The following is a 17,560-nucleotide window of genomic DNA, read 5'->3' on the forward strand; positions in this document are numbered from 1 at the left end:
ATTTGAGACAGAATATGGATTTATAAAGTTGTGTGGCAACTGGAAACAAGTTCTTTGCTATATCGTTGTTCACATTACTCATCAATAGTTACTTGTACACAAAGTTGTACTTTAAATGACACGACCAACGTCTTCGTTCTGGATCCAGATGCAAACCCAGAACGTAGAGCCACTGTTCACCAAGAAAAGTTTTGTGCCTTATCAAGACTCGATCACTAGGCAGAAAGAGACGTCAAATATTGACGTTTGCGTCAGTATCAGTTATCAATTCTGAACTTGAACGTAAATGACGATAATCTTTGTAGGAAACCAGGAACCCCAACTTGACAATTACCTTCTTGGTAATTAACCTCGAAAGACGTTGTATATTGTTGCATTGTCAACGAACAAAGGATGCACATGTTTAAAATTGAAATGCCCTCATGTGTTGCTGGTGACAAGAATGCGAACCTAGCACCTAATCGGATTATTGAATAAGTATGAAGAAATCACAGTTGGTCAGCAGTAGTGAGTTTGGAACCTTAAATGACGACTCAAGTTGTAATGCCTGACCGGGATTCGAGCCTGGCGCCTACCGCTGTCGTTGTCTAACTGGGAACAGATGAGAAATGTCCAATGTTGGTCCACAATTAGCGAAATGTGCGCACATTTTACTAGAAACAAGGCGAGGAAAACGTCTAGGCTGACTGAGAGTCGAACGCCGCACACATGGTCATGAAGACACGTTAATAATCAAATTCTTATTCAGTAGTAGCTAGAATAGCATGTTTAGTTGCAAACCTTAAGGCCTTTCTCATCCCTAGTAACGTGTTGCCTAATATCTGCGATATCATGGTGTTAATTTACAAGTGGATTGACTGCCGTAAAGAGCAATGTTCTCTAGTAGTCGTGTATCACTGAGATGTAAATGAAGTGCTCCAGCAGTAATTTCCGTCGTGCAGCACGTATTGTTTCAGAGACACTGAGTACATGTTATAACTGCACAAAACGTGTATTATATACTACGTATATACTATTATTTGGAGAAGTTGCCGCCAAACCTGTTTACTTTTACATTCCGCTTAGTTGTCGTGGTTGAATACACGTTTATTTAGGCTACATCTATTGCAGAGCGCTTACAAGAAAGAATAGTTTACTCCGTCATGCTGTTGCTAGCTATGTGAAATACTTTGTGGTAACTATGTTTAAAATGAATGTATATCTGAACGTATTGTTCGTCAAATATTTGAATGAATCGTCAACTGTAGGTGTGCCTGCACATGTTATACCTTATTATCTGTAGCTACGTTAGTTTATACTACAGGCTTGGATAGGTTAGGTGTAACGTTTGATCCTTCAAGAGGAGATCGTGGCCTTGAGTCTCGGGTCTGTACTAGCCGCAGCTTGAGAGCTGCGGGCCAGCCAGGCTGGTCGAGGCGAGTCGGAAGTGAGCGAGCTGGCGGTTGCGTTGGTGGGCCAGCAGCCAGGGACGAGCCAGCACGGCTGCGCCGTATGCCTCTGCCTCTGCCGCTCCGTTTGTCGTAAATATGTTTACTTCCTCTCCGTATAAGAGCGGCAAGCACAAATACACATCAGGCGGTTTGGCGTAATGGCTCAATTGGAGAGGTCTATTCGAGATAGAGTCGTAGCTCTCATTGAAGAACTAGGATGTTCCGTCAGAGAAGCTGGCAGACGATAAGGCGTACAACATACCACTGCAACGAGATGGTGAAGGATCTGACTTGAATGAGGCACCACCAACAGGGCTCCTGGCTCAGGCAGGAAGAGATTGAGCTCACAGCAGGAAGACAGGGACCTAGTGTCTAGGAGCAGAGAAAATCCATTTCTGAACGCGACCCAGTTGCGGTGGGAGACCAACTCCAGTGACACGATTCGTCGAAGGCTGAGGGACGCTGGACTGCATGCACGACGATCCGCATTGAAACAAGAGCTCAGCGAAGACAACATTTTATAGCGGCTAGCATTTGCGGAGCTCCATCAGAGGGCGTCGTGGGACAACGTCATTTTCACTGATGAGAAGGTGTTCTCCACCAGTAACGACTGTCCACGAATCGTTTACAGGCCGCAAGGGATTCGCCATCGACGCGAATATGTAACCACGACTAGCAGAAGTGGCTTGCTATCTGTTACCTGCTGGGGTTGGATTTCTGCGAGAATGGCGGGAATTCTTCACAGGATAGAAGGAACTCTGGACAGCGTGCAGTATTCCCACATATTGGAAAATGTGATGCTTCCGTCAGTGCGAATGCTGTACGCAGAAGGGAACATAATATTTGCAAGAGGACCATTCTCCCATTCATAAGTCTGCATTTGTTCAGCAGCGGCTCTCCACGATTGGTGTCCACGTCATGGACTGGCCGCCACGGGTGGTTGATATGAACGACATGGAAAACATGTGGGCTGAGGTCGCCAGAACATTAACAGACAAATGGCCACGAAACCAACCAACTACTGCGGACGCTCTTTGGGACTGCGCCCTGGAAGCCTGGAAGGAAGTTGCTTCTTCAGGCTGTTACATCCGACGGCTTATACATTCTATGCCAAGTCGCATGGTAGAAGTACAAAAAATGAAGGATTATGGACAAAATATTTTTTTTGTTACGTCTTCTTTATTGTCATTTTTCCTCATTGGGAGCAAAAGAAGATCGCGTGGCAACAGAAAAGATACAATATGGATTAGTTTTCCTTTGAATCGCCTTTTTAATTCAAGTGGGTTTCTTTTGAATATAGAGTTTGTTGAATATTCTATTTTGATTTCATTTATACCCTGTCTAGATACGTACAAAGTAATCAGCGGAGATGGTCTCTGTCACAGTAGTTTTTGTTATTTCAAATACATCTCTCTCTTCCCCTCCATCCATGAATACACCCTCCGTCCTCCACACAATACGCAAACAATATCATCTTGTGTTTACGCATTGTTAATATCTCCTCTATTCTCTCTCTCTCTCTCTCTCTCTCTCTCTCTCTCTCTCTCTCTCTCTGACACTATCGCTGCAAGTTCCCTTCTATTCCATTCCCCCAAAACTATGTAAACAAATCTAGCGGTTTCCATTGACGGTACATTTTCTCTTTTAATTGCTGCTCTCTTTACTCTTTATCATTCCTCTCAACACCTATGGAACCGTATTCTTTGATCTTCCCTTCCCTATAACCCATTCTTCGTTCTGAAAACAGTCCTTCCTTATCTCTCGGTCCTAAGATAAAACGAACTGTGGCACACATCTAAGTAAGCAAAACTTTGCGAGCGTTTCACGCTTATATTTTGCACTTCTGCACTTCTATCCATTCCCAGATCCCGCCCTCCTTCCTGTTAACCGCCCCTTGACATCTGCATCTCCATCTAAATGAATCCACTGCAATTTCTAATTAGGTGCTTGGCAGAAGGTTCTGTGGTCTGGTGGATTAATCTTGTATTTATGTGTAAAACGTGTAAGTTCACATCCCACGTAAGGTGTAGATTTTTAACACACACAAGTAACACTCCTTCACCCCTAGTAACGCCAAGTGCAGAACGCCAGTAGGCTCCGTAGTTCAATATCCGCTGTAAAGATAACATCCCTTCGTTACCGACTGGGGCAGAGCGGCATTCGTTTGAGCTTTGACAGATGTAGAAACCCCGGAAGGCAGAGACTCTTCAAATGGTTCAAATGGCTCTGAGCACTATGGGACTTAACAGCTGAGGTCATCAATCTCCTAGAACTTTGAACTACTTAAGCCTAAATAACCTAAGGACAATACAAACATCCATGCCCGAGGCAGGATTCGAACCTGCGACCGTAGCGGTCTCGCGGTTCCAGACTGACGCGCCTAGAACCGCATGGCCACACCGGCCGGCTCAGAGACTCTGTCACCAGCAAGTCGTCGTAAACTAGACAACTTATGTCATTTAATGAACCAATGGCCATACAAGTTCACAAGGCTCTTACTTTATTTGAAACTGAGACGTTGAAAATTATAGTGCTGGACTGGGATTTTTTGAATTCGATTCCACTGTGTTCCCCAAGATTGGAAACTCCTCTAGGCCTCCTCGAAAGGCTCCTATCTGATTTCGAATCCTAATCAGCACAAGATATTCATTATTTTATTTCAAGCCGTAGCATGTGCACTCCGAACTACTAATGAAAAATAGTTGCATTTTCAACGTCTCTTCATGCGTTGTCAGGTGTAACGTGTTTGTTTCAACTCACAGCCACATGATAACCTTTTTATCACAACATTGCAATATCAAACGTTTCCTTACATCCTTTCAAGTTCAAACATTCCTCTCCATCCTACTGGCGAAAACGGATTTGGGTTTGACGTTGTGTTCGTTGTGATCACCTACCACAATGTGTTGTGATCAGCTTCTAGCCAGCAGAGTATTTTCCATCACATCACATCACTGACACATCACTGAAGGTGCAAACATGCCACTCCTATTGGAAAAGAATTTGATAGTTAAAGTGTCTTCATGACCACGTGTACGGGGTTTGAATTCCATTCAGCACAGAACTTTTCGTCGCCTGATGTCTAGATAAACATTCGCACATCTCGCTACTGGCGAACCAACAATAGCTATTTATCGTCTGTTACTGGTTAGAATAAGACGGTGCTAGATGCTGGGTTCGTAACCCAGTCAGGCAAAATCAATTATATCGTCATTTAAGGTTCCAACATATCGTTATTGGTGAAAACATTTAATATTTAACTTCTGATTTTACGTAATTCGTTAACAATCCGATTAGGTGCTGGGTTCGCATCCCTGTCACAAGCTTTACACGATGGCATTTCAATTTTAAACATGAGCATACCTTCTTCCTTGTGAATGACACCACATTACACGTCGTTGGAGGTAGTTCCCAGGAAGGTAACTGTTATGACAGGATTACCAGTAGAGTACAAACATTTTCTTCTTTTACTTTCAGGATCTGCATTGAAAACGGATACTGGTGCAAACGTCTATACTCCACGTCTGTTTATGCCTAGTGATCGGGTCTCAATGAGACACAAACAAAGCTTAGCTTAGTTAGCAATGGCTATAGCTGCTGGGTTTGAATCCAGGTCCAGAACGACGACGTTGGTCATGTCAGTTAAAGTTAAAATTTGTGTACACGTAGCTGTTGATGTGCTACGATAACAATGATATTACTGGTGATTCGCTGTTAATGTTGAGATTTCCGTAGAGTGCTTGTTGCCGTTAATCGCGTTTTTTTACTGGTTCGTCCAATATCCAGTTTTCAGAGCCACTCGCCAGTGAGCGACGTTCAGCAAGTGGATGGAAAACCTTTTCAAGAACAAAAAACATTTTTAAAATTGCCGTACAGCTTTGTAACTACATATATTGTCTCAAGTATTTAATTTTGACTAAGGATTACTGTACGATATATGTAAAATAATCCGTTTTCTGAGAGCTTTTGGAATGTCACTTGTTGTAATTAAGGTTAGTTTATGAGTGTTATGTTGGTTGTGCAGTGCAGTATGTGCACGATATATCAGTCAAAAATTGTCAAAGGTTTTTTACATCTGTTGTTACAGATACAGAAATATGGATAGCAACACAGCAGCCCTTGGTACTGAATATCCAAGCGAGGTTAACATTACCTATATGAAGATGGTATCTGTTCTTTCGGACACAGAACCCCTATATTTTATTACATATTCATGTAGTACATTAATAAATATGAATGTTTTAGTTGGACCACTTTTTTCGCTTTGTGATAGATGGTGCTGTAATAGTCAAAAACATATGGCTCACAATTTTAGACGAAGGTTGGTAATAGGTAGATTTTTTAAATTAAAGTACAGAACGTAGGTACGTTTGAACATTATATTTGGGTTGTTCCAATGTGATACGTGTACACTTGATAGCAAAAAGTGGGTCACTGCCAAATACAACCAACATAACGTAGCTGTGATGCAGGTCCTCCAAACAGCAAAACACCATGGGGTACAGTCGTTTGACTACACACAATGGGTACTGCAAGACACTACTAGACTGAGTGCCATGAAGACTTTTGGTCTCTACATCCTGCGTTGAAATCATGCAATTTTTAAACTGTTGGCCGAGGAAAATATGCCCCACATCACCGCTCGGGACAGACACGAAAAGAGCCTCAGGATGTAGGATAAGGGCTACCATGAAACTGACCCTTCCCTTGAGGTGATGATCCGAAAACGACACATTGCAGTGCGATGAGCGACAGGAAGACGTGATCGACAACGCTCGGAGCTCCTGACACCCCCTCCCCTACGGACCCTTCAACGATTCTGTAAGAACATCCGGCGCTGCAACCACGTTAAACATGATCTGATCCCTTTGGAGTGTTTTGCGACCGCAAACTTTTGCTTTGGTACACAGGCAGGTAGCAATAAGAACAGATCGACACCACTCGACTAAATCCGACCGTGATCATAAGTAGCAATGTGTGTTTGTGCCTCCTGTGACGTGACGACGGGGAGGGGGGCGGGGGGAGATAGATTTATGCGTGAATATAGACCACGAGTTTCGCAACACCCTCAGGGCCACCCAGCCATCCACTCACCTTGGTTGAGCACGTTAAAATCTACTTGTCAGAGACTTCGTTACCCATTAGCTGAACCGTGCTTCGCGGCTGCTGTAGCGCTTGAGAGCAAGCAAGCCTTCCTCACTTCTTATGCGGGGTCGCCTGGCCCATGTTATGGCGGCTTGTTACGCGCCGGACATTACTATGGTTTCAGTGGATTAGGTTCCTCGATTCGACCATTCGGTTGGGAAAATCCGTATGGTACAGGTGGACGCCAAGATAAAAAGAAGGTCATAATTAACCAGCTTCACAAAACGATATGTCCACCCCTGGATTTTGTGATGGCTAATTGTTTCATGTGAGAGAGAGTGGGTGGGAGAGTTGGGGTTGGCTGTGCGTTCATTACCACAAGTATTGTTGAAGTTTTTACGTTGCCCTTATACCTAATTCATCTGAACTCCAAGACGCAGTGGCAGCCAAGTTGCAGCCAAGTTACCGTTTAGCCGTTGAAGTTGTACCAGTAATCGATGGCTATGAGAATGTATGTTAGCAGTTCCGCTAACATCGTAGGAAGCGCGGTTATATCGTTCTATGGAGAAAACTAGTTGTGTTTTAAATGACGTTCGGAGGGTTGCGGCGGTTTGAGACTCCATGAATGGAAGGTGTTGTCTACAGCAGATGCACTAATAGTCTATCGAGAAGAAAGATAGCCTGCCAGAGTGGCCGTGTGGTTCTAGGCGCTACAGTCTGCAGCCGAGCGACCGCTACGGTCGCAGGTTCAAATCCTGCCTCGGGCATGGATGTGTGTGATGTCCTTAGGTTAGTTAGGTTTAATTAGTTCTAAGTTCTAGGCGACTGATGATCTCAGAAGTTAAGTCGCATAGTGCTCAGAGCCATTTGAGAAGAAAGATATGGTGTCATGGTCTCATGGGCCATAGTATCTGTGTTAATAGGACCTCTGGTTAAATAAGGAAATCACAGTTTCCTGTTAGCCACTGTGAGTTGTAACATGAAGCATCGTTCCGACAATAGTTTTCTACGTAAAAACAGATATGTCATAATGCAAGTGGATTAGGATCAGCGCAGCAGTGGACTTTGTCTTCTGCTCTCACGTATGACCCGAATATCAGCGCGGACTTTGTTTGAGCCTTGCATCCAGATACTACTCCATAAATGAAATTTCAGTTTGTCACTCACAACGACTCGCTTCAGGATTCGCTCATCCTGATCGGTAATGGCCACAAAATTTTGGCTTCATTTTACGGAATGATTACGATGTGTGGGTAGTTTTGTCTATCGTGCGACATTCACTTAAGTAGCATTGGTAGAATCTCCTAATCTGCAGCTATAGACAAATTCAGATATTCATAATCCCATTACCAGTTTCTCCACACTTTTCAGCCTGTGTCATTCTGCTCAGTAATTGTATTCTGTATGTATCTTAACAGAATAATAAATGCTGCCGTTTTGTTGCCTGTGAATTTTTCTTTACACTTCTTGATACGCAGTCTGTATCATATAACAGTAGGTTTCCAATTTTTATGTGTTCGTAGCATGATTCGAGTATATATCTTAATTTCCATAACTTATCTGACACCATTCCCCCTTTTGCATAAAGTCATTACTTAATTTTTATGCTTTCCACTATTTCTTGTACGTTATCCAAAATGATTTCTTCTCTCCCAGCATTATCACACAAGTTTCATTCGCAAATTCTTTTCAAAGCTATTCGGCAGCGTACTGTACACTTAGACGACAATAAGGAGCTACTGTAATGCACACTCAGTTTTGTTTTTGTTTACATTTCATGCCATCAAATGTATCTTGAGTTACAGGTGTTGACATCATTTAATAGATTTCTGCAGCTTTGCAGCTATAACGGTCTATTATATCCTTTGCAATGTAACGTCGGACGTATTGCCCATCACTAAATAACATACGAATAGTATTCACTTACAATATCTGACGGAAGAATTTGGTACATTTTTACGGAATTATAAACATTTCATTACGTAGCATATCCGTAGGTAGACGCTATTACTATAACGGTTTAGTTCAGTTGCACTCATACGAGGCGTAGCCGTATACTGGCAGCTATCTGAAGCGATCGGTGTGACTCGTTTTGAAGAGTACTGAGTAATGAAAAATTTTTCCAGTTAAAAGAAATGGACTGTGACCCTATGAGAACTGAAATGAGAGAAGCGCATTATGAATGCTCCACAGCTGAATACGGACTGCTATTAAAAATGTTAATGTAAGCATAGTATTGCTGTCTTGACACAATCGCTTGGTGAATAAAATCGACCTTATAGTAACAGAGACCGTCGGATAAAGAACTGTGAGACTGTTTCAACAGTCACACATGAAACACATGAAACTGCCGCATACCCATCTTCAATCGGAAACGGGAAGACGGCTGGTAATTACGTGAAAATTGATGGAACCAACTTCAGTTTCTTTGTCCGATGCGACCAGTTTAGGTGTTGCAATTCACTGTCATCAGGCCTTATGTACATCAGTGTGACAACAACATTATTCATACAAAAAACACAAAGATAATGTCACAATAAATGCTATCCAATACTCTTTCCTTAATATACAATAATACCTCAAAATACACTCCTGGAAATTGAAATAAGAACACCGTGAATTCATTGTCCCAGGAAGGGGAAACTTTATTTACACATTCCTGGGGTCAGATACATCACATGATCACACTGACAGAACCACAGGCACATAGACACAGGCAACAGAGCATGCACAATGTCGGCACTAGTACAGTGTATATCCACCTTTCGCAGCAATGCAGGCTGCTATTCTCCCATGGAGACGATCGTAGAGATGCTGGATGTAGTCCTGTGGAACGGCTTGCCATGCCATTTCCACCTGGCGCCTCAGTTGGAGCAGCGTTCGTGCTGGACGTGCAGACCGCGTGAGACGACGCTTCATCCAGTCCCAAACATGCTCAGTGGGGGACAGATCCGGAGATCTTGCTGGCCAGGGTAGTTGACTTACACCTTCTAGAGCACGTTGGGTGGCACGGGATACATGCGGACGTGCATTGTCCTGTTGGAACAGCAAGTTCCCTTGCCGGTCTAGGAATGGTAGAACGATGGGTTCGATGACGGTTTGGATGTACCGTGCACTATTCAGTGTCCCCTCGACGATCACCAGAGGTGTACGGCCAGTGTAGGAGATCGCTCCCCACACCATGATGCCGGATGTTGGCCCTGTGTGCCTCGGTCGTATGCAGTCCTGATTGTGGCGGTCACCTGCACGGCGCCAAACACGCATACGACCATCATTGGCACCAAGGCAGAAGCGACTCTCATCGATGAAGACGACACGTCTCCATTCGTCCCTCCATTCACGCCTGTCGCGACACCACTGGAGGCGGGCTGCACGATGTTGGGGCGTGAGCGGAAGACGGCCTAACGGTGTGCGGGACCGTAGCCCAGCTTCATGGAGACGGTTGCAAATGATCCTCGCCGATACCCCAGGAGCAACAGTGTCCCTAATTTGCTGGGAAGTGGCGGTGCGGTCCCCTACGGCACTGCGTAGGATCCTACGGTCTTGGCGTGCATCTGTGCGTCGCTGTGGTCCGGTCCCAGGTCGACGGGCACGTGCACCTTCCGCCGACCACTGGCGACAACATCGATGTACTGTGGAGACCTCACGCCCCACGTGTTGAGCAATTCGGCGGTACGTCCATCCGGCCTCCCGCATGCCCACTATACGCCCTCGCTCAAACTCCGTCAACTGCACATACGGTTCACGTCCACGCTGTCGCGGCATGCTACCAGTGTTAAAGACTGCGACGGAACTCCGTATGCCACGGCAAACTGGCTGACACTGACGGCGGCGGTGCACAAATGCTGCGCAGCTAGCGCCATTCGACGGCCAACATCGCGGTTCCTGGTGTGTCCGCTGTGCCGTGCGTGTGATCATTGCTTGTACAGCCCTCTCGCAGTGTCCGGAGCAAGTATGGTGGGTCTGACGCACCGGTGTCAATGTGTTCTTATTTCCATTTCCAGGAGTGTATTTAGCACTTTAGTATTAGATGAAGTTATGGCACATACGTCGTAGTATGCTCTGTCCAACAATTAAATTAACTGTAAATCTGTAAGGGTTACAAAACAAGGCTGTTGCTTAGTAGGAGTAGCCAGACATCGAATACATCGATCTTAGAGAGCTAACAGTAACTGAGAATTCAAACAGCTCAGAAAGCTGGACTTTTGCTGAAATGGTTCAAATGGCTCTGAGTACTATGGGACTTAAACCCAACTAACCTAAGGACATCACACACATCCATGCCCGAGGCAGGATTCGAACCTGCGACCGTAGCGGTCGCGCGGTTCCAGAGTGAAGTGCTTAGAACCGCTCGGCCACACCAGCCGGCGGACATTTGCTCTGTGAGGGTAGTGAAACGTACAGTTATACTAAATACAGCGAACTCCATTTCTGTGGTTAGCGGAGAATATGTGGGTTTATTATGGACGGGGGAACAGCCTGAGGAGTTTATACAATATACTGTTGTCAGGGCAACATGCTTATGCTTGCTGTTCTTATGAAGGATTTCCCACATTTTACTTATATTAAAAAGGTACAGGAACGACTTAGAAAGTCAGTGTATTTTCAACTATCGTATGATAGCTATAGTGCACATTTTGTTGTTGACATACTTAGTGCATGTTCATTTTGGTTGGTTTATGTATTCGGTATGTACGATTTACTGTCTCACTAACAACAGTCTGTTTTGTGGCCTGTTTGAATTAACATTTGCTTTTAGGACATGCTCTCGGAGTTCGGTTTATTAAATGACTGGCAACTCCTAATAAGCAATGGACCTGCACTGTATCAGTATGAGATTTATAATTAATTCAGTTGTTGGACAGAACAAACTACCATGTATTCATGATTCTCTTCAATTGATAATAATGTGTGAGGTATCATTCTTTATTGAGGAAAGGGAATTCGGTAGGATTTATAAGGAGATCAGTTTTGTGTTTCTTGTGTGACCGACGATGTTGTCACAGTGATGCACATAGAATCTGCCGACGGGGCAGTGTAGCACAGAAATAGGCCGCACTGAATAAAGGAACCTGTCTGAAAGCAGGTTAACCGATTCTCGCACATGACACTGAGCGGGCAATGGCTACAGCATTTGTTAAAGAAAACCATTCGAGGGACGTCGTTCCTAAACCTCGCTTTGAAATCCTTAACCACAGTTCTAATAGCTTTTCGGGACTTTTATCGGAATTTCACTCGAGAAATCAATATGTGGTCAAAACCGAGATTTGGTGCAGGTTACAGTTCATTTACTTTTCTTATTGTGTGACTGAGCTGGTGACTTGCATGCGGTATCTCGATGTGCACACTTCGTGCTATATTTCTGTCAAGCGCTTGCCTTCGGCTACAGCGCCGTCTTCTGGCCGTCTCGCGCAGCTGGGAGGAGTGGCTCGGAGTCGTAACGAGTTGGGAACGGACACCGGCGGCCAGCGAACGCTTCCATCTTCCGAACGACGCCGGCGGCGGCGGGGAGCTAGAGCCGGAGTGTGCTCTTGCGCGGCCGAGTCGCTTGGGCTCTGCCGTGGACGTCCGGTGTGACCATCCGAGTGTTTCCTGGAGAGCGGATAGTGCATTCCGCTGATATGGTACTCTCTTATCCCTGGATTTTGTGATGGCTAATTGTTTCATGTGAGAGAGAGTGGGTGAGAGAGTTGAGGCTGGCTGTGCGTGCGACGCCCGTATGATGTGCTGTCTCACCTTGTCAGTATACTTTCACTGTCTGTTACCTTGAATATTGTCACAGGCGCTTGTTGGTTCGGTTCCCTAACAAAAAGTGATCCCACTGTGCTAATTACTGGTGGTGGTCCAACTTCCCTCATTGTGTGAACTATTTCTCTAGCCACTCCTGTTTGTTGTTATTATTGGTTGTCTGCTACGCCATAATGGCTTAGACTTACGGGGAAGTGTATTGTATGACTACGCTGGTCAACAAGAGTGGGCCTCTCACACTTGGATACTGTCCTTCCGTGAAACTGGTCTTACTGCTCCGTAGGTTTGGAGACTTGATCTTTTTGTCTGTATTTGAGAGCATTTATTTCTGTGTGTCCTCGGAGTCTTTCGCGACGGCATACATGGATAAAATGTTCTTCGTTTTCCAGCCGCGTCAATTCGAATAAAATCCTCGAGATTTCTTTGACCATCTCCACCATCGTCGACAGGAGTTCACTGACTGCCGGGGCTGCTACAATTTCTCGCTTATATAGGCATGATGACATCATCAGCAGCCAATCAGATAGACCCAATGTGGCGCGCGCATTAAGTCGACCCGGGCAGCTAGCGCCACGGGCAATAGCTCCGCTGGCTGCCCGGGTGAGTGTTAAATCTCTTGAAACAATTCCTATTTGCTATAAAACAAAGAATACTTCCACATTTCACGCATTTCACAGTCGACTTTCCCTGAGGGCAGTCTCCACTTCATTTTTGGCCTGTAATTTGGCCAGTGACCCAAACCGTCAAACTGTATATCATTCACTGGCACAGGAGGTACTTCTTCTTCTGGTCTTGTCCATACTGTACTCGAAATCAGGCTTCGTCTGCTCAGAAAGGGAAAGTCCTATTACAATGTCTCAGCTAAGAAACGCCAAAATATACTCCTGAAAATGGAAAAAAGAACACATTGACACCGGTGTGTCAGACCCACCATACTTGCTCCGGACACTGCGAGAGGGCTGTACAAGCAATGATCACACGCACGGCACAGCGGACACACCAGGAACCGCGGTGTTTGCCGTCGAATGGCGCTAGCTGCGCAGCATTTGTGCATCGCCGCCGTCAGTGTCAGCCAGTTTGCCGTGGCATACGGAGCTCCATCGCAGTCTTAAACACTGGTAGCATGCCGCGACAGCGTGGACGTGAACCGTATGTGCAGTTCACGGACTTTGAGCGAGGGCGTATAGTGGGCATGCGGGAGGCCGGGTGGACGTACCGCCGAATTGCTCAACACGTGGGGCGTGAGGTCTCCACAGTACATCGATGTTGTCGCCAGTGGTCGGCGGAAGGTGCACGTGCCCGTCGACCTGGGACCGGACCGCAGCGACGCACGGATGCACGCCAAGACCGTAGGATCCTACGCAGTGCCGTAGGGGACCGCACCGCCACTTCCCAGCAAATTAGGGACACTGCTGCTCTTGGGGTATCGGCGAGGACCATTCGCAACCGTCTCCATGAAGCTGGGCTACGGTCCCGCACACCGTTAGGCCGTCTTCCGATCAGGCCCCTACATCGTGCAGCCCGCCTCCAGTGGTGTCGCGACAGGCGTGAATGGAGGAACGAATGGAGACGTGTCGTATTCAGCGATGAGAGTCGCTTCTGCCTTGGTGCCAATGATGGTCGTATGCATGTTTGGCGCCGTGCAGGTGAGCGCCACATCCAGGAGTGCATACGACCGAGGCACACAGGGCCAACACCCGGCATCATGGTGTGGGGAGCGATCTCCTACACTGGCCGTACACCTCTGGTGATCGTCGAGGGGACACTGAATAGTGCACGGTACATACAAACCGTCATCGAACCCATCGTTCTACCATTCCTTCACCGGCAAGGGAACTTGCTGTTCCAACAGGACAGTGCACGTCCGCATGTATCCCGTGCCAACCAACGTGCTCTAGAAGGTGTAAGTCAACTACCCTGGCCAGCAAGATCTCCGGATCTGTCCCCCATTGAGCATGTTTGGGACTGGATGAAGCGTCGTCTTACGCGGTCTGCACGTCCAGCACGAACGCTGGTCCAACTGAGGCGCCAGGTGGAAATGGCATGGCAAGCCGTTCCACAGGACTACATCCAGCATCTCTACGATCGTCTCCATGTGAGAATATCAGCCTGCATTGCTGCGAAAGGTGGATATACACTGTACTAGTGCCGACATTGTGCATGCTCTGTTGCCTGTGTCTATGTGCCTGTGTGATCATGTGATGTATCTGACCCCAGGAATGTGTCAATAAAGTTTCCCCTTCCTGGGACAATGAATTCACGGTGTTCTTATTTCAATTTCCAGGAGTGTATTTTAGCAATAACTCAACTTCAGCACTTCCTCTTTCCACTTATAAGCAGTTTTCGTTGAACAATAAAAAATAGCCCCACAAAATCAAATGAAGCTGCTACACTGGTAACTGACTGTCACGCAACCTTGCAAGATGTCTGCTAAAGATGCTCACCATTCGCAAACTTTTCACCGGAGGTAACAGAATATCACTGTAGACGAGTGTAAGAATATAAATGCTGCTTGCAAACATAGTTATCCATCCAAGAACGAAACCTTGAAGAATTTTGCCGAAAACAGTGTCCAATTTTGCTGTTGCTTGAGACAAATTACCGCAAGCTTCCAGCACGTCGGATGGTCTAAAATCAGCGAGCTTTCGGCCGAGAGCTCCTCGACCATTGCAAATTGGTACCTATCAAATGATTACTGCTACCGTCATATAGTTGCGCTCCCTACCGTGACGTCACTGTTGCTCGCTCCAGCGTTATATACCAAAATGTTTTCGTTGCGCGACTGCCACGTCTGTTTCAAACTTGCGATGGTCGGATTCGAAGCAGTATTTAACTGCAGGGTGCATTCGTTATTCAGGTTTGTTATAGCCGTTTACGTAGAATACTTCCCGTAGGTGGCTGAATTCCTTCGGAAGATTTTCAGCGTCTGAAACGACTTTCGATTGATGCGCCATGGTAATCAGAACAGATTTTTTTTGAGATGTGTGACGCTAGCTGGTTGCTTGCAGATTTAGGTCTGTGTGTATGGGTTTCCGGTAAACACTGTGACTGTGAAACCAATTTGCTTTAAAGCTGACGAAAACCTCAAGAAACGGAAAGGCAGCAGAGTCTATACCTCACGTTGTTGCCATGACTGTTGTTGATGTGGTCCAAGAATTGTCTCAGCCTTGACGCCCATAAGAAGAGACAATGGGTATGTCGATGGGAAGCCCATTAGCCCCAGTTATAGCCAACCTATTTATGGAGTAGTTTGACATGGCACAGAACGCAGCCCCTGGAAAGCCTAATTACTTTTACCATTACATGACGACAAATTCGTTGTCTTATAGACCTGAAACCCTGCGAGAATTTGTGGACAGTGTGAAGAGCATCATTGACAACATGAAGTTTACATTGAAGGTAGAGACGGATGGTGCCTTGCTGTTTCTTGACTTTTGTTCTCCGTACAGCAAAGTGGGATCTAGCCACAGCGTTTACAGGAAAACTAATCGCACAATATCTGCACGCTACCAGCTATCGCCACACTCCACAGAAAATTTCTGGCCTGAGGACCATGGTGCATCGATCGAAAGCCGTATCAGACGCTTAAAACCTTCAAAAGGATCTGAATCACTTACGGGAAGTATTCAAGGAAAGCGGCTGCAGTCAGCGCCAGATTTCCCAAGTCATCTTAGCGAAGAAACATGAACAGAAGGCCCTCCCAGGAGGACAGGAAGAAACCTGCGTCTTTGCTGTTCTGTGACTCTGAAGCAGGAAAAGAGTTGGTCTTCAGGTTTCCAGCAAAAATTAGACAAATGATGAGGTCTGTGAAACACGGTGTTGGCTTCACAACGCCACGAGTATACATCTACAATATCGTTTGGGTGTGGACAATTTATTGTTGGGAAGAGTGTGAGTACTATTGAACAGTGCCATGTAGAACAGTATAGACGGTATCGCATACGGTATCCAGGGAAACCAATCATAGCAGTACATGTTCTTGAAAACGGACACCGTATTGCATTCGACACCGCATCTGTAATGATACTGTTAGTTTCTAGGATAGCGTCATCAAAAAAGCTATCCAGATTAAAATTTGTGTCAACAGCCTCAGTAAGAACGAAGGCCTGGAGCTGAGCACTGCTTGGCAACAGACCGTCACAAGGTTGATCCGGATGTGGCAGTCACTCAACGACAGTATCACTATTTACATGACACTGGAGCGAATACCAGTGACATCAGCATAGGCACCGCGGCTTCATGAGGACGGCAGCAGCAGTCATTCGACAGTCTCACTCGGTCTAAAGCTCGTGAGTCGCAAACCTCTTGAAGCGGCTTGAAGTCAAAACAATTTTATGAGTATATATCGCCGTAAAACAATACATTCGTGTAACAGAGATTATGTTTTCACATAGATATCTAATTTTCTTCGACACTTGTCAATCCGCATTGTGGAATGTGAACACGGGCGGTCTATCTTGTATGCGGCTTAGCGAAGTATCAAGCTTGGATTCAGTGTATACCGACACAGTACAATAGCTGACATACACGGCAGCTCACTCTGTTAAGAGCTCTCAAGATACTTCGGCCTGTGTTAAGTGACGTTCACGAAAAAATCAGTTCGCACCTCAACTGCAGACATTGGTTGTGCTACATCGTTTCAGATCACCAGGCACCTGGTTACATCGCCTGACCTGACCGAGTAGATCTGCACTTACCTGTGGACTTCGAGGACTAAGATATTGGCGCTACAGTGTGGAACCGCGCGACCGCTATGGTCGCAGGTTCGAATCCTGCCTTGAGCATGGAGGTGTGTCATGTCCTTAGGTTAGTTAGGTTTAAGTAGTTCTAAGGCTAGGGGACTGATGAGCTCGGTTGTTAAGTCCCATAGTGCTCAGAGCCATTTGAACCATTTTTTAAAACTAAGATATTGGGTATAGCTTGCCTTTCGATTCTTGGACATTAAAGTAGCTTCTATTTTTGCAATTTAATGATTTCGAGTCTGAAAGAACAGGTTACGAAGTAGTGTGCTTGTTGAACGGTGACTTATTTCGGAGCGTGAAAAATAAAAATATTTTAGTTCTTTGACGAACGCGCCAGTCAACAAAAATGCACTCGCAACCAACACAAAATATTATTAGAGCAATTTGTTCCACACTTGAGACACTAAAGAGCTACGAGTACTATCCTAGTAATACGTGCTGAGATTTCGTAATTTATGAGTTAGCTTGGATTCGTATTGTTTCTGCTGAGGCAAGGAGGACGCGTCTCATGGTGGATGCGGAAGCGCCGAGTTTAGAGTATTCGGCCCACGTACG

This window comes from Schistocerca gregaria, chromosome 2, assembly GCF_023897955.1.
Source record: "Schistocerca gregaria isolate iqSchGreg1 chromosome 2, iqSchGreg1.2, whole genome shotgun sequence".
Taxonomy (NCBI): Eukaryota; Metazoa; Arthropoda; class Insecta; order Orthoptera; family Acrididae; genus Schistocerca; species Schistocerca gregaria.